Source organism: Oreochromis niloticus, linkage group LG7 (assembly GCF_001858045.2).
Source record: "Oreochromis niloticus isolate F11D_XX linkage group LG7, O_niloticus_UMD_NMBU, whole genome shotgun sequence".
Taxonomy (NCBI): Eukaryota; Metazoa; Chordata; class Actinopteri; order Cichliformes; family Cichlidae; genus Oreochromis; species Oreochromis niloticus.
Window position 1 is genome coordinate 55,809,924 of NC_031972.2, and position 17,566 is coordinate 55,827,489.

General features: G+C 38.7%; 1 protein-coding gene across 1 annotated transcript in view; it reads right to left on the reverse strand.

Annotated features, from left to right (window-relative positions):
• The window catches only part of shank3a (SH3 and multiple ankyrin repeat domains 3a), a 219,970-nt gene extending 206,177 nt beyond the window's left edge, over positions 1 to 13,793 (reverse strand). The window contains exons 1-2 of the mRNA XM_019361525.2: positions 13,530 to 13,793; positions 7,924 to 7,998 (exon numbers count right to left, since the gene is read on the reverse strand). The gene's annotated coding sequence lies outside the window, so the exon portion shown is untranslated. The remainder of the gene's footprint in view (positions 1 to 7,923; positions 7,999 to 13,529) is intronic.
• Between the last annotated feature and the right edge of the window lie 3,773 nt (positions 13,794 to 17,566).

The following is a 17,566-nucleotide window of genomic DNA, read 5'->3' on the forward strand; positions in this document are numbered from 1 at the left end:
TGACATCAGTTGAACTCAGGTATCCCCTAATAGTCATTTCACTCACCTGTCTCACAAAAATGGATTAGTTGGTTGTGTGTAGTCTGTTTAATAAACTGCATATAGATTTTAAAAAATCCTTTAGTGGACATTTCTGCAATATCTTGTACCTGAACACATACCCGTATTCACTTGTGAGAAATTCTACTAATGGACTTTATCTACAGATAAAGACACATGTACGCTTCTGTTTCTCAACTCATAAAAACCACAACAAACAGATGTGTGCATCCCTTTAGGAGTTTAATTACCTGTGTTAATCGGTGTAATTGTGTTAGATGTTTTGGGAGTAGAAGTCTAATGAAAGTGTGATTATTAAAGCATTTCTCTTCACTGGTTTTCCAGGGTAAAGACTTCTCAAGGGTCCTGACTCCAACAGGGAAATCAAACTCCTTGTCCCTCGTTTCCCTCGAAACCAAGTGACCTTAATGTCAGTGACTATGTTGCAACAGAGTACAATAACTTCTAGTTGCTTCACAACTTTAGTTCATTGAAACTCAGAAAACTGGCCTTTTTAAATTGAGATAAAAGGTCTGGCATTTATAGATTCCTTGCCTATTTTTGACCACTTAAAGTACTTTATACTAATATTCATCTTTTTTCAGTTGTTCCCTTATTCACATGGGGTCACCACAATGGATGGATCCACATATTTGATCTGATGCATATTGTTATGTTGGATGCTATTCCCAACACAACCTTTCCGGGTGTGTGTATGTCTCCTCCCACTCTGAAACTGGGGATCTTTTGCATTTTGGGTGAGCCACTGCTTTACACTATTATAGTCACCTAGTCATACAAACCATAAACTATACAAAAGATGGACATAGTTTATAGGTCTAAAAAACTACTCTTTTAAACTTGAGTCCTTTTGCATGGGCAGCAGAGGAAGACTGGTAGTACAAAAAAGACCTTACCTCTCACTTGAGAAGTAAAATGCAAAAATGCTCTAAAACTTCACGGTGGTTGCAAACATCGTTTTTTATATAGTCCAAGTATCAAAAACACTCACAAGTATTTTGCTCACGGACACTTAGATATGCAGACAGGGCATCGATCCGCCCCCACCCTACCTCCTGAGCAACAGCCACCCTTAAGTGGAAAAGAAGATGAGTGTTTTGTATTTATTACACTTTGCAGTTGTTGATATAGTATAGAAAAAACTGTTAATACATGAGGGAGAAATTATTTTAGTAAAGCTGCTGCTCTGAAAAGTAAAGCCCTTGAGACTTTTTTCTTTAAAATTTAATAAGAAGAAATGTGTTACGAACTCAAAATACACTCTAAAGTTTTCTCAAAACAGCTTAACCTTGATTATTACTATCAAATTCATCATGTATTTGGACAAAGAGGCAAACACTACAAGGAAGTGTACAAAATAAAAGACAAACCAAACACACAACCCATTACCAAATGTTGCACATTTACATATTTGCTTTGGTTTAAAACAAAACATCTCTGTGTCTCTCAAAAATCACATCACCAATTATAATTTGTCCTAAGTCTAAAACTTCTGACAGCAGGAAGTTTTCAGTGGCCTTGGTGTTCTGACCTCGATGTCCAGGGCTGTCACTTAGTAACAAATGCAGCACAGGACATTCAGAGGACAGAATCAGACTGAGGGACACACTTAATAAAAGACACAGTAAGCGCTGACCTACACATGCACCAAAACTTTTGAAGGAACAGCTGTTCTGCAACTATGTACTGAGGTCAACAGGCTGACAGAATGACTAGCTGCATAGATGCATGCATGCGTGCATAAGGATAAGACTAATATACAATAGCAGAGCCACTGTAAGTATTTTTCCTTATAACCTGAATTCTGTTGCATACCCTTTACCCTGTGGGAGACCATTTTGCTAATGAGGACTGCAAAAAAAACACCTTATATGCAATTACTTTTCTTGGTTTTCTAAGGGAGCGTGGTGACTTTACAAGGACAAGCCTTCTCTCTCCATCTGTCCTTTTCCACTGCTTCTATTCTGTCTCATTTTTTCTTTTCCCCCCTCTCCCCCATAGACACACCAAGTGTGCTGTTAAGCACTAATTACTCCTCCTATCAGCCTTCCTAGTTTGGTGCTGTTGAGCCACTGAGAGACAGTGATCTGCTGCCTCTATAGGGATTATCTGGACCTCTGCCTGGCTATGAGATGAGAGAGTATGAGACCTCTGCCTACCAATGTCTGTCCAGTGGCCACTTCTGGCAGAACAGAGACAGACAATGAAGGCACAACTTGGGCCCAGATCTGATAAAGAGAAATACAACTGAGATATATGACAGAGACAGATTAATCAGGATGGTAGGGCTGTGTTTGCCCTGCCCAAATATAGATTTCAGAATCTAAAGCTAAGCAGCTGGCAGTTGTTCATTACCCTGTTATCAGTGTATAAATGTAAAAATGGACTTACTGATCCCAAGGCCACTGGAAAGACAAATGCATTGAGAAAATGTTCTAAAAATTAAAAACTGTTCAAAAACAGGGTGTGAAAGGAATTAAGGCAAATCTATATTAAAGAACAGCCAACTCCCAGAGCTACGTCAGACTTATGTTTATCACCCTATGAGACATGACTAAGTGTCACATGTTGTTTTTATTTCTTTTTGCAGAAAAAACTTTTTGCAGCCCCCGCCCTAAAAAAAGAGAAAAGAAATCCAACTGGAAGGCCAGAAGAGCAGTAATGAGTTTCTCTGTTTTCTTTGTTTTTGGCCAACAGCTGAATCGTGATCAGAGTGAGCGTGCTACCAAGGCACAGACTGTAGAAAAGGAACTCCAAAGATGAGACACATTTTTCCAACTCTATGCAGAGGGCAAGACTTCAAAGGCAAAGACCCAGAACTCAGCTTCAACACTGTTAATTAAGTAAGATCATTTCATATGAACAAAACACAATAATTCAGTCAGAAATAGTTTGCAATCATCAAATTCCTATTACTGCTTTTCTTCCATTTGTAATGGCTAGGCATTGTTAATACTGTTGATATTGAAAGTGTAACAGCCATATTGTTTTATGTGCCCCCCTGTTGTTCTCTGTAATTGGATTTACTTCATTCTCAGTTTGTTTGTGTGCACAATCATGCACGACTGTTGTCTGTCTGCCTATTCCTTTGTCTGTTTCTATGGGTACCTGGCTGTGTCTGTCCTTTCCATCCAGCATATTAGGTGTCTGTCTGTCTATCGCTCCATCCTGTTTCTATGTGTGGAAACCTCAGGAGCAGAAGCTTTGAGATTCTCAGAGAACTTGTCCAAAATCTCTGCAGTATGTAAATTGCAGCCTCTCAATCAATGTCCAGCTGTGCCTTTTTTTCATTTCTGAGCCCAACCACACTGAGGCCTGTGACTTCTTTCTGCCTGTAAACAGCAGGTTAGAGCTGCTACTGAGCCCTCCATCGGCTCCATGATAGCTCAGGCTAATGTTCCAGCTCTCACTGATTATAATTGAGCTATTTAATTATGTTAACTAGTGGGGCTTTTAATAAGGGGGCATCAGGTTGATGAAAAATTCGACCATCTGAAAACAAGAGCAGTTAGGTGCACTTAATTCTGTGTATAAAGCTTTGCTGAGACTTCAACCCTACACAGACACACTAGGCCATAGTGCACAGAGTCAAAAATGATACATGTGACACAAAAAAATCAAGCCTGTAAACATTGAAACATCGGCTGTCAAAGTAAGATTAATTTCATTCTTGCCTGTGGTTAAACAAACAGTCAAGATTAGCACTGAAGAACTCCAGATGTGTGGGTGATTTCCTTTTAACTTGACAAACCAGTCAGGGACATATAGCCACTTATCACCCGAAGAGGCAGACCAACAACTGCTCACAGTGTGCAACCCGCAGATCAGATGTTTCAGTGCTAATTACTGTGTGAAACTTGAGAGCAACCTAGACGCAAACACTAGGTAAATAGCAGGGCCGCCAACTGGGTTGCACAGATATTTCACTGAACAACTGCTGTGGCACAACGATGTGTGAAATGCCGCTGCATACTGCACAAAGGTGATAGAGTGCCAGCCAGTCTATTTGCCTAAGGTGCAACTTCTGTTCTGTTGGTGTCATAGTGGAGGGTGAAATCATCTGCATAAAACGAAGCAAAAATTGCTGCTCTGTTGTCAGGAGATACACTGGAGTTAAGCACCAGTGACTCCAATGCCCCACAGAGGTGTTTCCATAGGTCAGGGGTCTCGAACTCCAGTCCTCGAGGGCCGCTGTCCTTAGCAAGACTCTATAGAACTTGACTGCATGCTGAGGTGGCAATTCAACCTTTCGATTCATGTTACAGCAGCTCATGAGTGAATGAACAAGGTGCATTAAAAGTACTTTTAGAAGTACATTTTGTAAACACTTACATTTACTTAAATTTACTTGAGTAGGGTTAGGGGTTGCCACCTCAGCATGCAGTCAAGTTCTATACTCTTGCTAACTACCTACTAATTTTATTCAGATGTGTTGCAACATGTGTTGGACACATGGAAAAGTTTCAGGACACCGGCCCTTAAGGACTGGAGTTCGAGACCCCTGCCATAGGTGGATGTCAGACAGGAGACTAACAGAAAGGTGGTGGAAGTGTAGCAGAAAGAAGAGCCTGACATGTTGACCAACTACCTGTTTTTTTCACGCAGCTATCCTCAACTTACTGTATTTATAATAATTATCTTTCTTCTTTCAGGCTCCGATGAGCCTTGTATCTTTATATCAGATCTACAACACGGTTCATGCAAGAGTTCTATGACTGAGAACATTGCATTCAATTAACGGAAGCGAGAGTTACCAGAGAAAAAGCAAGACGTTTATGCCTCTATTCCAGTGTGATGATCTGAGCGAAATTAAATGATGTGGCAGTTGCAAGAGAATTACACTAGAAAATAATCAATGGGTTTATTAAGCCTCTTGTTCTATTGATCACTTGCACGATTAATAGATGTAAACAAACTTCTCATCTACCAACAGTAGCATTCATCAATCACGTATGTGAAATATTGAATGAGTATGTGTGCCCCATTCAATCAATAGTAACACTCCTGTTACATGCAACAGTAACAGAGGGCTGCTAAATGACAAAGTAAAAACATTCATGGAGGTAAAAAATCAACTCATATTTCACGTTAATCTTAAACTGCTTGCACTTGCGTATGTGTTGCTGGTGGTTTTCAATTTTTGGTTGTCCCTTGAAGGTCTAGACAAAAAGCAATTAGTAATCTGCTTCCCTGGTTAAATGATAAAACTATTGGCTCGAGAATCTCGCATGTGAAAAAACTCCAAACAGTAGATTTATTAACTTCACGTGAATAAGCTGCAAAAGCTCAGGGGATCTTATTTCAGCAAGCTTTCTGTAAGTCTGAATTATTCCAAGTTATTATTTTTCACAGATGCCATCTCTTAAATGTCTCCCCGTAGGACATCCCTGTTTTAATACTCTTTCCAAACTGTTTTTCAAATTTTGTTGCTGACAAGATAAATATCATCAATATTTCAGTCATTATTCCCTGCGCGGGTATCGATAGAGCTAATCCTGCAGCCACTCTTAACAAGTTCACACTCCTCTCTCTGATCACCTCAGTGGAACGTGTCATAACCACTGTCTTATTTACTTTGTTAAACAGGTTCTGGTTACTGTCAGGCCCTGGCCTAAGCCGGCTATTGTCAGTGAATCGCTCACCTTTGGAAATACTGTTAACACTTTCAGGCCTGTATTACAAACTGGACCTGGATCCATATCAGCAATAGTATAGTAACAATTCCAATGTTACTTCCTGGGTCTAATTTTTGAAGTAGTTCCCAATCCCCCCCCCCCCAAAAGGCACACCAAAGAATCTCTCTTAAGGGTACTAAATAATATTTCTATGCCATAACAGATGGCAGATATTGACATTTTTATCATCCTGGTTCTTGACTCAACCTTTTAAAAAGTAGACTCGATGATTAACATTCATCAATCTGTGCTCTCTACTGGTTTAAACATCTGTCTAACTGAAAGGTTTCACTTATAGTTATGGTTGAGCCCTCTGACAATGTTGTTTGGGAATGGGGTAGATAAAGGATTTGCTCATAGACCTTATTTAATTTTTTTATTTTTATGTCATTATGAGACTTTTTACTGTGTTTTTATGTATTTTATACAGATGACTTTTAACAGAGTAGATGCTGGATGTCTATTGAAATTTTCTATAATTTCAAAGAAGGGCATAAACAGAGGCTACTAAGTTCTCCAAAGACTCTAAGTCAAACTCTGGATCCCATATGGTATATCTAACATTACCTTAAACATTTTGTTTTAGATTTTTTAAATCAATGAGTTAATTACTGCAATTCTTACAACACTTGGCTTCCTTAAGAAGCAATAAAGATCATTCAACTTGTTGCAGTCTGTCTTCTTACTATAAGACAAAGCCCGGGGGGCTCATGACACCAGCGGTGGCCTCTCTAAAGTTACTTAAAAGACTCTGTATAGTGGGTACAAGTCTTCTGCATCTTCTACAGTCTCTTATTTTGATTAAACAGTAACATTTATTTTTTTTCAGCTTTAACACAACAATATTTATTTGCACTCAAACCTGGGAAATGTTTTATTTTTTAACATTAGAGCAACGTTTTAATTTTGTATTTTATATTAGGGTTCTGGGGGCATTGCGCTTTTTTATTATGTTTGTTTGGTATTTACTGCTTCTGTGGTCATTTATAATATATGTGTTGAAAGGTGCTTTATAAATAAACCTTTTCTAACTTGTTTGGAAAAAAATTTGAGAAATACATAAGACATGCAGAAGAGTTGGTTTCACTTGTCAACATTTTTAGGGTCATTCTAATGTTAAATGTTAAATCAGTCCTAGAAGAAGGAGAGACAGAGGGCAAACAAAAGTGAAAGCGATGAAGAGACAAAATGACAGTGAAAATGAGAGAAACAGGAAAGCCTGTGGCAAAGTCACCACTGTCATTAGAGTGAAGATCACATCAGCAGGAGTGGTGAACCAGGGAGCACAGGCACCGAACACCTCAGAACAGAGCCGAGGGGCTCTAATGTGACCTTCATGAATTAGCCAGTCACAACTTACATGACCCTGCACAAGTAAGACAATAAACCAATAATGTCACTGTAAGGACCAAGAGAGGTAAGGGAATCCAAATATTTTTGTATTATGTGATATGTATTACACAATAAATAAAGAGAGAAGAGCAATAATCTCAAAATGCGATCAAATGTATTAACTTTTTTTATGTGTTTTTTAAGATGTCAACCCAGCCTTTATATAAATGTTCTCATGTTATCTCCAAGCACTTTTTGTAAAGGTGCAGAATTCACATTGAGATTAGTGACTCCAAGCTGCCCACTCGCTGAGGCACTGACATAACACCAAACTTCCACATCTCCTCCAACATGCTTCACAGCTGCTATGACAGTCTTCTCCAGAAAAACATCTTGTATGTGTGCAAAAACATCCCCTCTGTTGCTGTCGCCAAATAACTGTCTTTGGTTGATCTATACAGAGCACACGATTCCAAAAGGCCCAGTTTCAACAAATGTTTATTTGCAAAGTGTAGTTTTATTCTAATGCTCTTTTTAGACAGCTTGTTCTCTTCTCCCAGTCATTTTTAAAAAAATCTCCTTCTGAACATGCCTCATGCACCTTGTCACAACTGCAAGAGTTGCGACAAGAAGCAGATCATTTCACAGACTTTCTAAGAACCTTTGTTTTGTACCATACTGCTTGCTCTTCTGTTGAATTTGCTGGACTGAGATGTCCTTTATGTTGCAGATTTTCCTTATAGTGAAATTTTATACAGTTAAAATTGAAGTGCCTTCATAGACTCAAAGTTTTTTTTCTTAAGAACTTAGAGACCCGTTCAGAAATTACAGTCTTCAAGAGAACAGCAGGTCCTACCTGTCAAAGGTCTAAATAACAGAGCGTTGTCACTCCCTCGTGTGGTTTTCATCCCTGGAAAAACATCTAGAAGCCCTGTATGGATGTGAATTTGAGATAAATTTAGCAGTGGCACTTATTTTATCCAACATGAGTATTTTTTTTCAATTAAAATGTGAATAAAAATGTAAAACATAACTCTATATGTTTTGCTACAAACATGCTGGGGAAAGTCAATAATGTTTTTTCACTGCATTGTAGGTAAAGTTTGGAGAGCCACATTTTTAGGTGTTATGGCCACTACATGTATAAAGTATAAGAGTATGATGATAAAAGTATAACAGTGGTATTATAGTAGTTATTTTTATTAAGGGATTAAATGCAGATTTTTTTAAAATTATTAAGCATTTTTAGATTCTTTGAGTTTTTCCTTTTACTTCAGTAAATGATCTGTACACTCTTTAAACTGTATCAATAAATATATCATGTAACCATAATCATAACCATATTTCTATAAAAAGAAACCTAATTCATTTGTGAATCTATGTAGACTTATGGATAGCCTAATAAACTACTGTGTTGTTGCTTGTTGCTGCCCATTTATTGTCACCCAAAGCCTTTAAAAATAATCTGCTGTCAACACAGATACACACAGGAACAGTAATGAACCACAATTTCATTGACCTCTGTCTTTTTTTTGTACTTCTTCTTTTCATGCAGTAGCAAAATTAAATGAGATATAGGAGAGATACAGGGTGCCTAAAAGTGACAGATGACTGTAAGTCTTGCCCCAAAGTCCCGACCTCATCCTAGTCAATTGTTGTTAAAGACAAACCGTCAGTCATTCTTCGAGCCTCCTACAGGCATTGCTCTGCAGGAAGGGATGAAGGAGAGGCATCTACAGAATTTGTTTTGTCTACAGAGAGAAACTCGGTGTCAGATTGGGAGAAATTATTCTTTATAAAGTCTAATTGCCTGTTGTTGAGCTGAAACAACAACTTCTGGTATTCATGGTACTAAAATCTTCTCCGGAGGAGAGTAATTTTGTCATATTGCTCACCCATCCAATACTTCTCCAACATGTATCTGCGGGTTTTTTTGTTTGTTTGGTTTTTGAGTATATAATCATGTTTGAACTAAATACAATAAAGTACTGCAATCTACTAGTTGTAAGGGTATTGATGGAAGATGAACTCCAGTCGAGGAATGTTGGTACACTCTACAATAAATTAATGACCCCAATTCAACAAGAGTCATTTCGGTTATAATTCCTGAACTCTGATTCTGTTGTGTAAGTATGTGTGTGTGTGTGTGTGTGTGTGTGTGTGTGTGTGTGTGTGTGTGTGTGTGTGTGCGCGCGCGCATTTGCATGTGTGTGTATGAATGCATATTTGTGTAACACACTAGGGTATGATCATTTTCTTAATCATGGCAGGATTCTCATAGGAAGAGACTCTAATATAACCAATTACTCTGCCTCCTGGCATTGATGATAGCAGATATTAGTTTAGGTGGTAACAAAAGCTGAAAAGGCATTTTGTGTGTACATGCCGTGTATGAAGGTGTTGAATACATAACTGCACAACACTGAACACTGAGTAATGACCTTTAGAGTTTCTGTTAGGAGAATGTTTTGATAGACAAGCTTTCCTCTGAAATCGTTACACCCAAACAAGTTAATGGAACTGAAATTATATATGTTGAAATAATAGAAATATCAACAATGAAAATATACTTAAGGATGACTCAATCTTATATCTTGTTCTTGTGTATTACGCCCACATTTCAGGGCAAACACACCGGGGACGACCCTCTAAATTCTTTGGTATTGTTATCATGGATCCTGTTACTTTTACGTTTGTTTTTAAATGCCAGACATTTTCTGTGTGCAGATGGCTCTAAGCATTCTGAGTAACATCTTGTTGGTCTGCTGTGAGATTTAACAAGCTGTCCGCAGGCTTGCTAGTGACCACAGAGATAGAGAGTCATTAGTTCTTCTCTGTCTGTATTTCTTCAGTTCTTCAGGGAAAATGTCATTAGCATTCCTCCCTGCGTCTGAGAGAGAGTCAAAAGAGCATCTGAGTCTTTTCTGCTGGTATCACATCCTCTATCACTCATCCCTGAAGGCCCTCAGTATAACTGTGCCATTGGTTGACCTGACTGACATTCATTAGGGTCATCACAAACACAGAGGTCCTTGGCTTTATTTCAGTGGTGGGTCAAAGCTAACACTTAGGAAGCAGTAAGACTTGTGGTATTTGCAGGGCACGCAGACGTACAGATCTAAAGGGTTTTGATCACCTTCATGAATGCACCAGCACCCTGAGAGGCTTTTTTGCAGATACAGAGAGATGGATTTTAGCCTGATATGACTCAGTCACTCGTTTCTGTGCTAGAGCAGGAAAACAGACTGGCAGACATCTGGGACCTGTAAAATATAATTATAAAACTCTTCAGATTCAAAATTTGGCCCTATGTTTGACAAATTTCTGAAAGTGGTGCCAGATTAACTTTTAATTGTCCAGCGTTAGTATGGATATTACACACTAGGACTTGAAAGTACTACCCTAGAAACTTTTTTAGGCTACTGACAGGAAACACAACTCAGGAGAACTTTGATTGTCTGATGGCCTTTTGTCCGACAGCGAGAGCATTTGGAGAGATATCAAATCCTTCCTGTGGTAACAGCATCTTAGTTCTCTAAATATTTCCACTTGCCGGAGAGAAATATACGAAAAAATAATTGGGGGGAAAAAAGAGAACAGACAGAGTGAAGCCTGCTCTTTCCCAGTCTGTATGCTTAGCATAAGGGAAGCTAATTGTCTCCTGAGCTTCATACATACTCAAGGCAGGAAAGCAATCCTGTTGTATAACTTTTATTTCTGTATTTCACTTATTTTCTTATGGTGTCCACTGAAAAGGACATCTGAATATACCTGATGTCTTTGCACATTGTAGTTAGTTAATGCTGGCTGCATTAAAATGATGTGCATGCTGTTAAGAGTGGCCAGACAGACTTACTCACAAGAAGAAGAAAAAAATGAATAAAATAAACAGCTTTAAGCCATTACTCTTAGCATGTTGCACTTTATTCAGGGAGGTGTTTTCACTACCATCTGATTTTTAAAAAAACAGAACCACAAACATGGTGTCATGCAGGCACGAGGGAGTTCGATGAAGGTGCAAGGGATAAAAAGATGAGAGAAGGTAAGGGTATATCTCTGCACTATAGCATTTAGTTCTGCTTTACTTTGTCACTCAGTGCCTGTCTCCATGTGCCTGAGTGGTCCCAGCATCCCCAAAACCTACATTTTCCAGCTCTGTTATAGCAGTAACATCCTCATGCTCTCATCTGTGACAATGTTCCCCACTAATAGGCACAGAGTGACATCTGTGTGTTATACTGTAGGTGCACCTGCAGCCTTGTGCCTGTGTGATCGACCTCTGCGCTCCACCCTGCACTCTTACTAATTGAAACAGATGGAGAGGTTGCGAAGGTGAGGAGGAGCCCTAAGGGCAGCAGTGATGAAAGAAGAAAAGACGTACAGAGAGCATGTTTATCAGGGCAATCAGGAAGGGATGCGCTGAGGGCCTACTCACTCTTTTAATGTATGTCAACAAAGTCTGTTTACCACCTGTGGCTTCCTGGCTTCAGCGTCAGTCACGTGACCAAGCTCTCACATTTGCTACTGCAGCATATAAAACATTTTAATTTTGCTTCTTTTCATTTTGTGTCAGTTTAGTTTTCGAAATATAGAAACATTACTCTCTGTTTGTTTATACACCACTATTCAGTTTAATCATTAGCAGTTATTAAGTCTGTGTCTCTCTCCTATAGTTTGCCTTTTGTCCTGTCTCTCCCTGCTTCCTTCACTTTGTCCTGTCGCCCAGCCTATTGAAGAAAGTGGAGGTTTCTTCCTGTTATTAGGGAGTTTTTTCTTCCCACTGTCGCCAATGCTTGGAGATTGTGTGATTGTTGGGGTTTCTTTCGATTACAGTGGGGTCTTTATCTTACAATATAAAGTACTTTGAGGTGACTGTTGTTGTGAATTTGTGCTATATAAATAGGTGAAGTGAATGATTTACAGCTCTTCTGGAGATATTTGAACTGTTGTTTATTCTTCAGCCTACGAGTCTATGAAACAAGCAAATTCTACTTTTCCGAACTCTTATTTCATATAAATTTTCTACCTTCTGACTTCAGCAGAACACTTCTGCTGTTCACAGCCAGTTATCACAGAAAAAGTTGTAAACTCTCCAAGCAAAAGAAACAAAAATGCCAGAATCCACACCTGATTTTCTAAGAGTACATTCCAAGTGTTCAAGTCTAGATTTCTTGGACACTTAAACCAACAAGCAATGGATTTGAGCTGAGGATCATCAGCAACATATTGTTTCCTTGCAGTTTGTTCCTCTTTTCTCTATTACTGTCCCTGTCAAAATAAATGTAAAAAATGCCCTAAAATAAACCACATAAAACAGATTAAGTCAATAAATAAAACAATGCCTGCCTTTGGCAAAATGGAAAAACATCATAAAATGCTAAATAATAATAATAATGGGATTTACAGAGATATACCTCTACAGCGCTATATTTAATACACACACACATATCCAGCATGAAATTACAGCTCAGTAAAGTGCCGTGTTCTTTAATTCAGTTATGTGCTGATTCATGTGTAATTATTGTTAATATTTACCAGTATTTACAAAAAATTGGGAAATGTATGACCTGCTGAGGAAGGGATCTCCTCCATTTCCTGCAGTGTAATGATGATCCACTGGAGGAGAGATAAAATACTGTTTGTAGAGTTTTATAGTTTTTTTTAAGCTCATAATCAAATATGACACAAACAATGAAAGGAATCCAAGACGATCATTGCATTTACTAAACTAAGGTGTATTTTAAGTATCCCAAAATTTAAATCCTTACTTTTAAGAACATTTTGGTTAAAAAAATGTAGAAAAGACCTGGGACAGACTATAAAGCTTTCTTTTTATTAGTTTTTCAAATAAATCCTGTTTCTCACCCACGTCCTCATGCTGCTTCTTTTCTCTGTTGCTTTTTTCTGGTTTTGTTATTGTTACCACACAGCTTCCTTTATTGAATTTGTTAATTGAACATCTGAGACTTTTGAGATGAAGGATTTTGTACTGCGATATTCGGTCCTTAATCGTTTTGCTGATCCCTGTTGCTTCAGATAGTTGAATAAGATTACTACTTTCCTAAAATGTTAAATTAAAAACTTTAAATCTGAATAATAATTTAGGCATATTTCTGTTCCTGAATATCAGTGTGTCAATTGGCTTTTTAAGCCTGTTATGAAACAGAAATAGCATTTTGGTCCATTTTCAGGTTTCTAAGAAGAGGAAAAGAAGAGGAAAAAATAAACCTTTGGAGGGCAATTTTGAAAAAGAGGTGAAACTAATGAGGCTAATGTCATGGTGAACTGGCGATGCTAATGCCATGCATTTAAGTTTAAAAAAATACTCCAGATTAAGGGCAGTAGTGTTATGCAGCTGTGAAGAATGCAAGTCTGCTTTTAATGATGATTAATAATCATTAGTAGTTATAATCACATATACATTAAAACAACTTCAGCACTTTTTAATTTGTTCTGTCCTACCTGAAGAGAAGAGAGTCTCACAAACAACTTTACTTCAGAAGTGCACATGGACAAAATGGACAAAAGCGCAGAATGATGCAGTCGTGAGACACGAACCACTGAGACAAAAGACACGGTACTCTTCTGAAACGCTGGAGACAATGTGATTTCCTTGCAGCTTCCAGTCAGACGCTTGGGAAAAATGTGACTGCTGCTCTCAGACTGCTCTCCACTGTCTGTTTCTCTTTGTATGCATGTGTGTATATGTGTGTGTCAGGATGGAATGATGGCCTCTCTTTGTTGTCCGAGGTAAGAGGATCCTGGTTAGTGAAACAATACCTGACCATTCAAAAAGAGATGGACTTAACTGAGTCACGAGGAGCCAGTCTAGGGCAGACCAAACACGAGCTGGAGGGGGGGACTGAATACCTCCTCTGTGAGAAGAGGAAGGAGACAAGCCTTTCAGCAACTGGCCAGTCATTAGCTACCATTGTGTGTTTGTTTGTGCGTGCTGAGACAGATTCAGAGGTCCTCTTGTAGAGTCTGAGGTAGTGATATGGCTGAGGGGGTCTGATGGAGATGAAAGTGGAATTGGAAATGGGGCAGATGGAGTGAAATGGTTCACTCTTTACCTGTATGTAAACTCTTCCTCTCTGCAGAGGTAATCCACACCTGCATTAATAATTGACAAGTGCTCTGTGCGAGAGTGTGCCTATAAGGGATCCAGCCATTGTTTACCTGCACTGTGCAATAAAGATCTGTACCATCTCTTCTTTTCTTTGAAAGGTAGCAAAATTGTGGCTGACAATTTGTCGGATTTAAATGAAAAGAACTAGGAATTACTCCAGATAATCACCATTCCCAAGGTGCAGCATGAGATCTTTGCTGGTACAGTTATACATTACACACCCACAGCCCACACAGTCCTGCACACTCACTCACACATTCACGTATGCTTACTCAACTGTCCAAATATTCCTCTCACTTCTCCACCTGAGAAGGGCAGAGGCTGTCACTCATGTCAATGAGATTTCTAGGTATTTAAAAGTCCATGAGTCAATCCACTTCAGCCACAAATGGAGCCAAAAAGGACAATTTACATATTCATGGTTGAAACAGAACAATGCTGACTAAATCTGATGAGAGTCACCTTCAAGGAAAGCTGCTGCTGATTTCAGCTGAGCAGTGTCAAATGCTGTCCATATAGACAAAGGAGAATGAGGCGTCAGGCCCGTATGAAACAAATCTTTTTACACACGTGCGTTCAAGTCCAGGGAATTATTTATGACGATGTGTTACTAATTCAAGCGTTACTGTGATGTGCGGAATCTACACAACTGATCTTACCACGTATTCAATGGGTGTCTTTAAATCTAATTTCCTCCTCTGTTTTTGAACTCATTTTCAATCATTTTTGCAGCCTTTCACTTGGCAGTAGATTTTGTTTATGAAGATCACAAGTCTGTCTGTTTTACCAATGTGAAACTGTGTTATTTTCATCAAAACAACATGGAACTAGCTTCCATATCCTATAGTAAGGAAACAATTTGTGTATCTGTGCATATGTGCACTGTATTCCCTGGAAAATATAGCAAAATATATCTTTGTTAAACATGTGTAAACAGATTTTAGTTTTGTAGATAAACTGAAGTCAAGACGTAGGTAAAGTTTAGAAAAGACAAACATTTGTGCTACTGTACCAATGAAGTTATGAGCTCTTTAACCCAAAATAAATCGTGCTGAGTGAGTGAAACGTAATTCAGTTTGACGGTTGAATTTTTCTTCAAAAATAAAAGAAAAAAACAAAGAAAAAAAAGGGTGAGGTCAGTGTGGGATAAAGTCAAAATTTAAACTCTGACATTCACACCTGCATGGGGTTGTTTTACTCCAGAAAGAGATCTGAGTCAGTTCACAAAATGTGAAATGGGCAACACTTTTAAAGATCTGTGAAACAAATGAAAAGCAGCTCCAGCACTGAGAGACAGAGAATGTACACAGTGTAAGTCTGGGAATGGCTTTTATCGAGCGTGACAGAGAGAAATGGGATCTGGGTTTGTGGGCATTGAAGTGGTAATTGATTCAAAGCTCTAGATCTGCTTGTGGACCAACCTCAGGTGTGGGAGCTGATCTGCAACATGATAGCTTAAATGCCCATTTGACAGAGAGTGAGATTTATCTCCTTGAAGAGCCACTCCTCAAATGATGCAGATAATAGCTTGCCATGCAAATTCAAAGTCTAAACTATAATTAGACACTTTATATTGCTTTACTTGTTAAATTCATTTACATCCCTTTCCAGCTTCCCCATCAAATGAATTCCATGTGAATAATCCACTGGAAGTGGAAGCAACATTCATGAGCAGTACTGCACTTCACGGTAGTTAAAGCCAGAAAAAGTGAGCTTCATTATGCAGTTGAGAAGTACTGATACCAAAATGGTACCGCTTTAACACCTGATTACAATGTTTAGGTACACCTGGCTAGTATCAGGTTAGACCCCATTTAGCCCCCAGAACGTTGTAATTCTTCATGGCACAGATTCAAGAAGGTGCTGAGAACATTCCTCAGAGTTTTTTGCCAATACTGACATGAGATTATTAGGGAGATGATGCAGATTTGTCAGCTGCGCATCCTAGATGCAAATTAAGATCCCAAAGGTGCTCGGTTAGGTTGAGATCTGTTGACGCCGTTTGAGAACAGCGAACTTGCTGTCATGTTCAAGGAGCCAGTTTAAGATGGCCTAAGCTTTGTGACATGGTGTGTTAGCCTCAGTTTCCTGTTCTTAGCTGTCATGAGCGGTCTTCTGCTGAGCTAGCTCAAATATTTCACGGTTGAACATGATGTGCATGCATTCAGATTTTGGCTGTAACTAGTGGTTATGATGTGAGTTGGTTTTGCCGTCCTGTCAGTTCAAAGCAGTTTGGCCATTTTCCTCTGCGTCTGACATCATCAAGTCATTTTCACCCACAGAACTCACTCACCTAATATTTTCTATTTTTCAGACGATTCGCTGTAAACGTGGCACAGGGTATGTGGGAAAAGCCTAGTAGCTCAACAGACCAGCCAATCTGGCACTAACAACTACATGGTTGTTTTAACCATGTCAGCATGGCTAAATGCATTGAGAGCATGCCATCTTGTAATGCACTGTCATGTCATGCCGTCATGCTGATTAGATATTTGTCTTAGTTGTATCAGTTCAACCAGTGTAACAAACAAAGTAGCCAGTGAGCATATATCTATATAGTACATTAAAGTTACACACAGTATTCATGTACTGTGACCCCCAAACTGGGCAAGTGGCTCCAGTACATCCCAGGAATGACACCTAAGATCTCTGTCCAAAAGAGCACAGCCCGAGGAACAGCAATGATACTGTAAAATGCAAAACAATACAACATCATTGCTATAGACTCTGACGGAAAGGTCATACTTTAGAGAGGTAATGCACTGGAATGTACCATATTTCAAAGTATTTATAATCTGTTCTCCAAACATGTTAATGTGGTGCAAAACCTTTAAGTCTTTAAGCTCTTTGTGAGTTTAAAATGCCAGAGAAGGGAAAACTTAGGAGGAAAAATTATAGTTGTTGAGAAATGCATTAAAATCACTTCAGATATCCTCGTACCGATTACAAAAACACTACACTGTCTTTATATTCTGCTTATATTCTTGTTAAAATGTGACCAGTTAAAACATTAATTAACTTAACTGTACAGAGGGAATGCTAAGAACACTCCATCCTGCAGTTCCCGCAAAAATGGCATGTTTGAAGTCCTTTACTTTTTTATTTGCATATTATCTATTCACCTTTATCAGATTCTCACTGTACCCAAAATGGGCTGCAGAGGAAGCCACATCTGCCGACAGCTGATCAAGATAAACTCTCAAATGGGAGAATAATCATTAAGTCAGCTCATGCGTTTTGCATTCATTACTGTTTGTGGCTCCACAGTCATTAGGAGTGATCTGGTCACATATTGTAACCTAGCAAAACACTGAAGCTGCTAATGAAGGCCCAACAATCTTGTTTACATCTTCCACTGAGAGATATATTC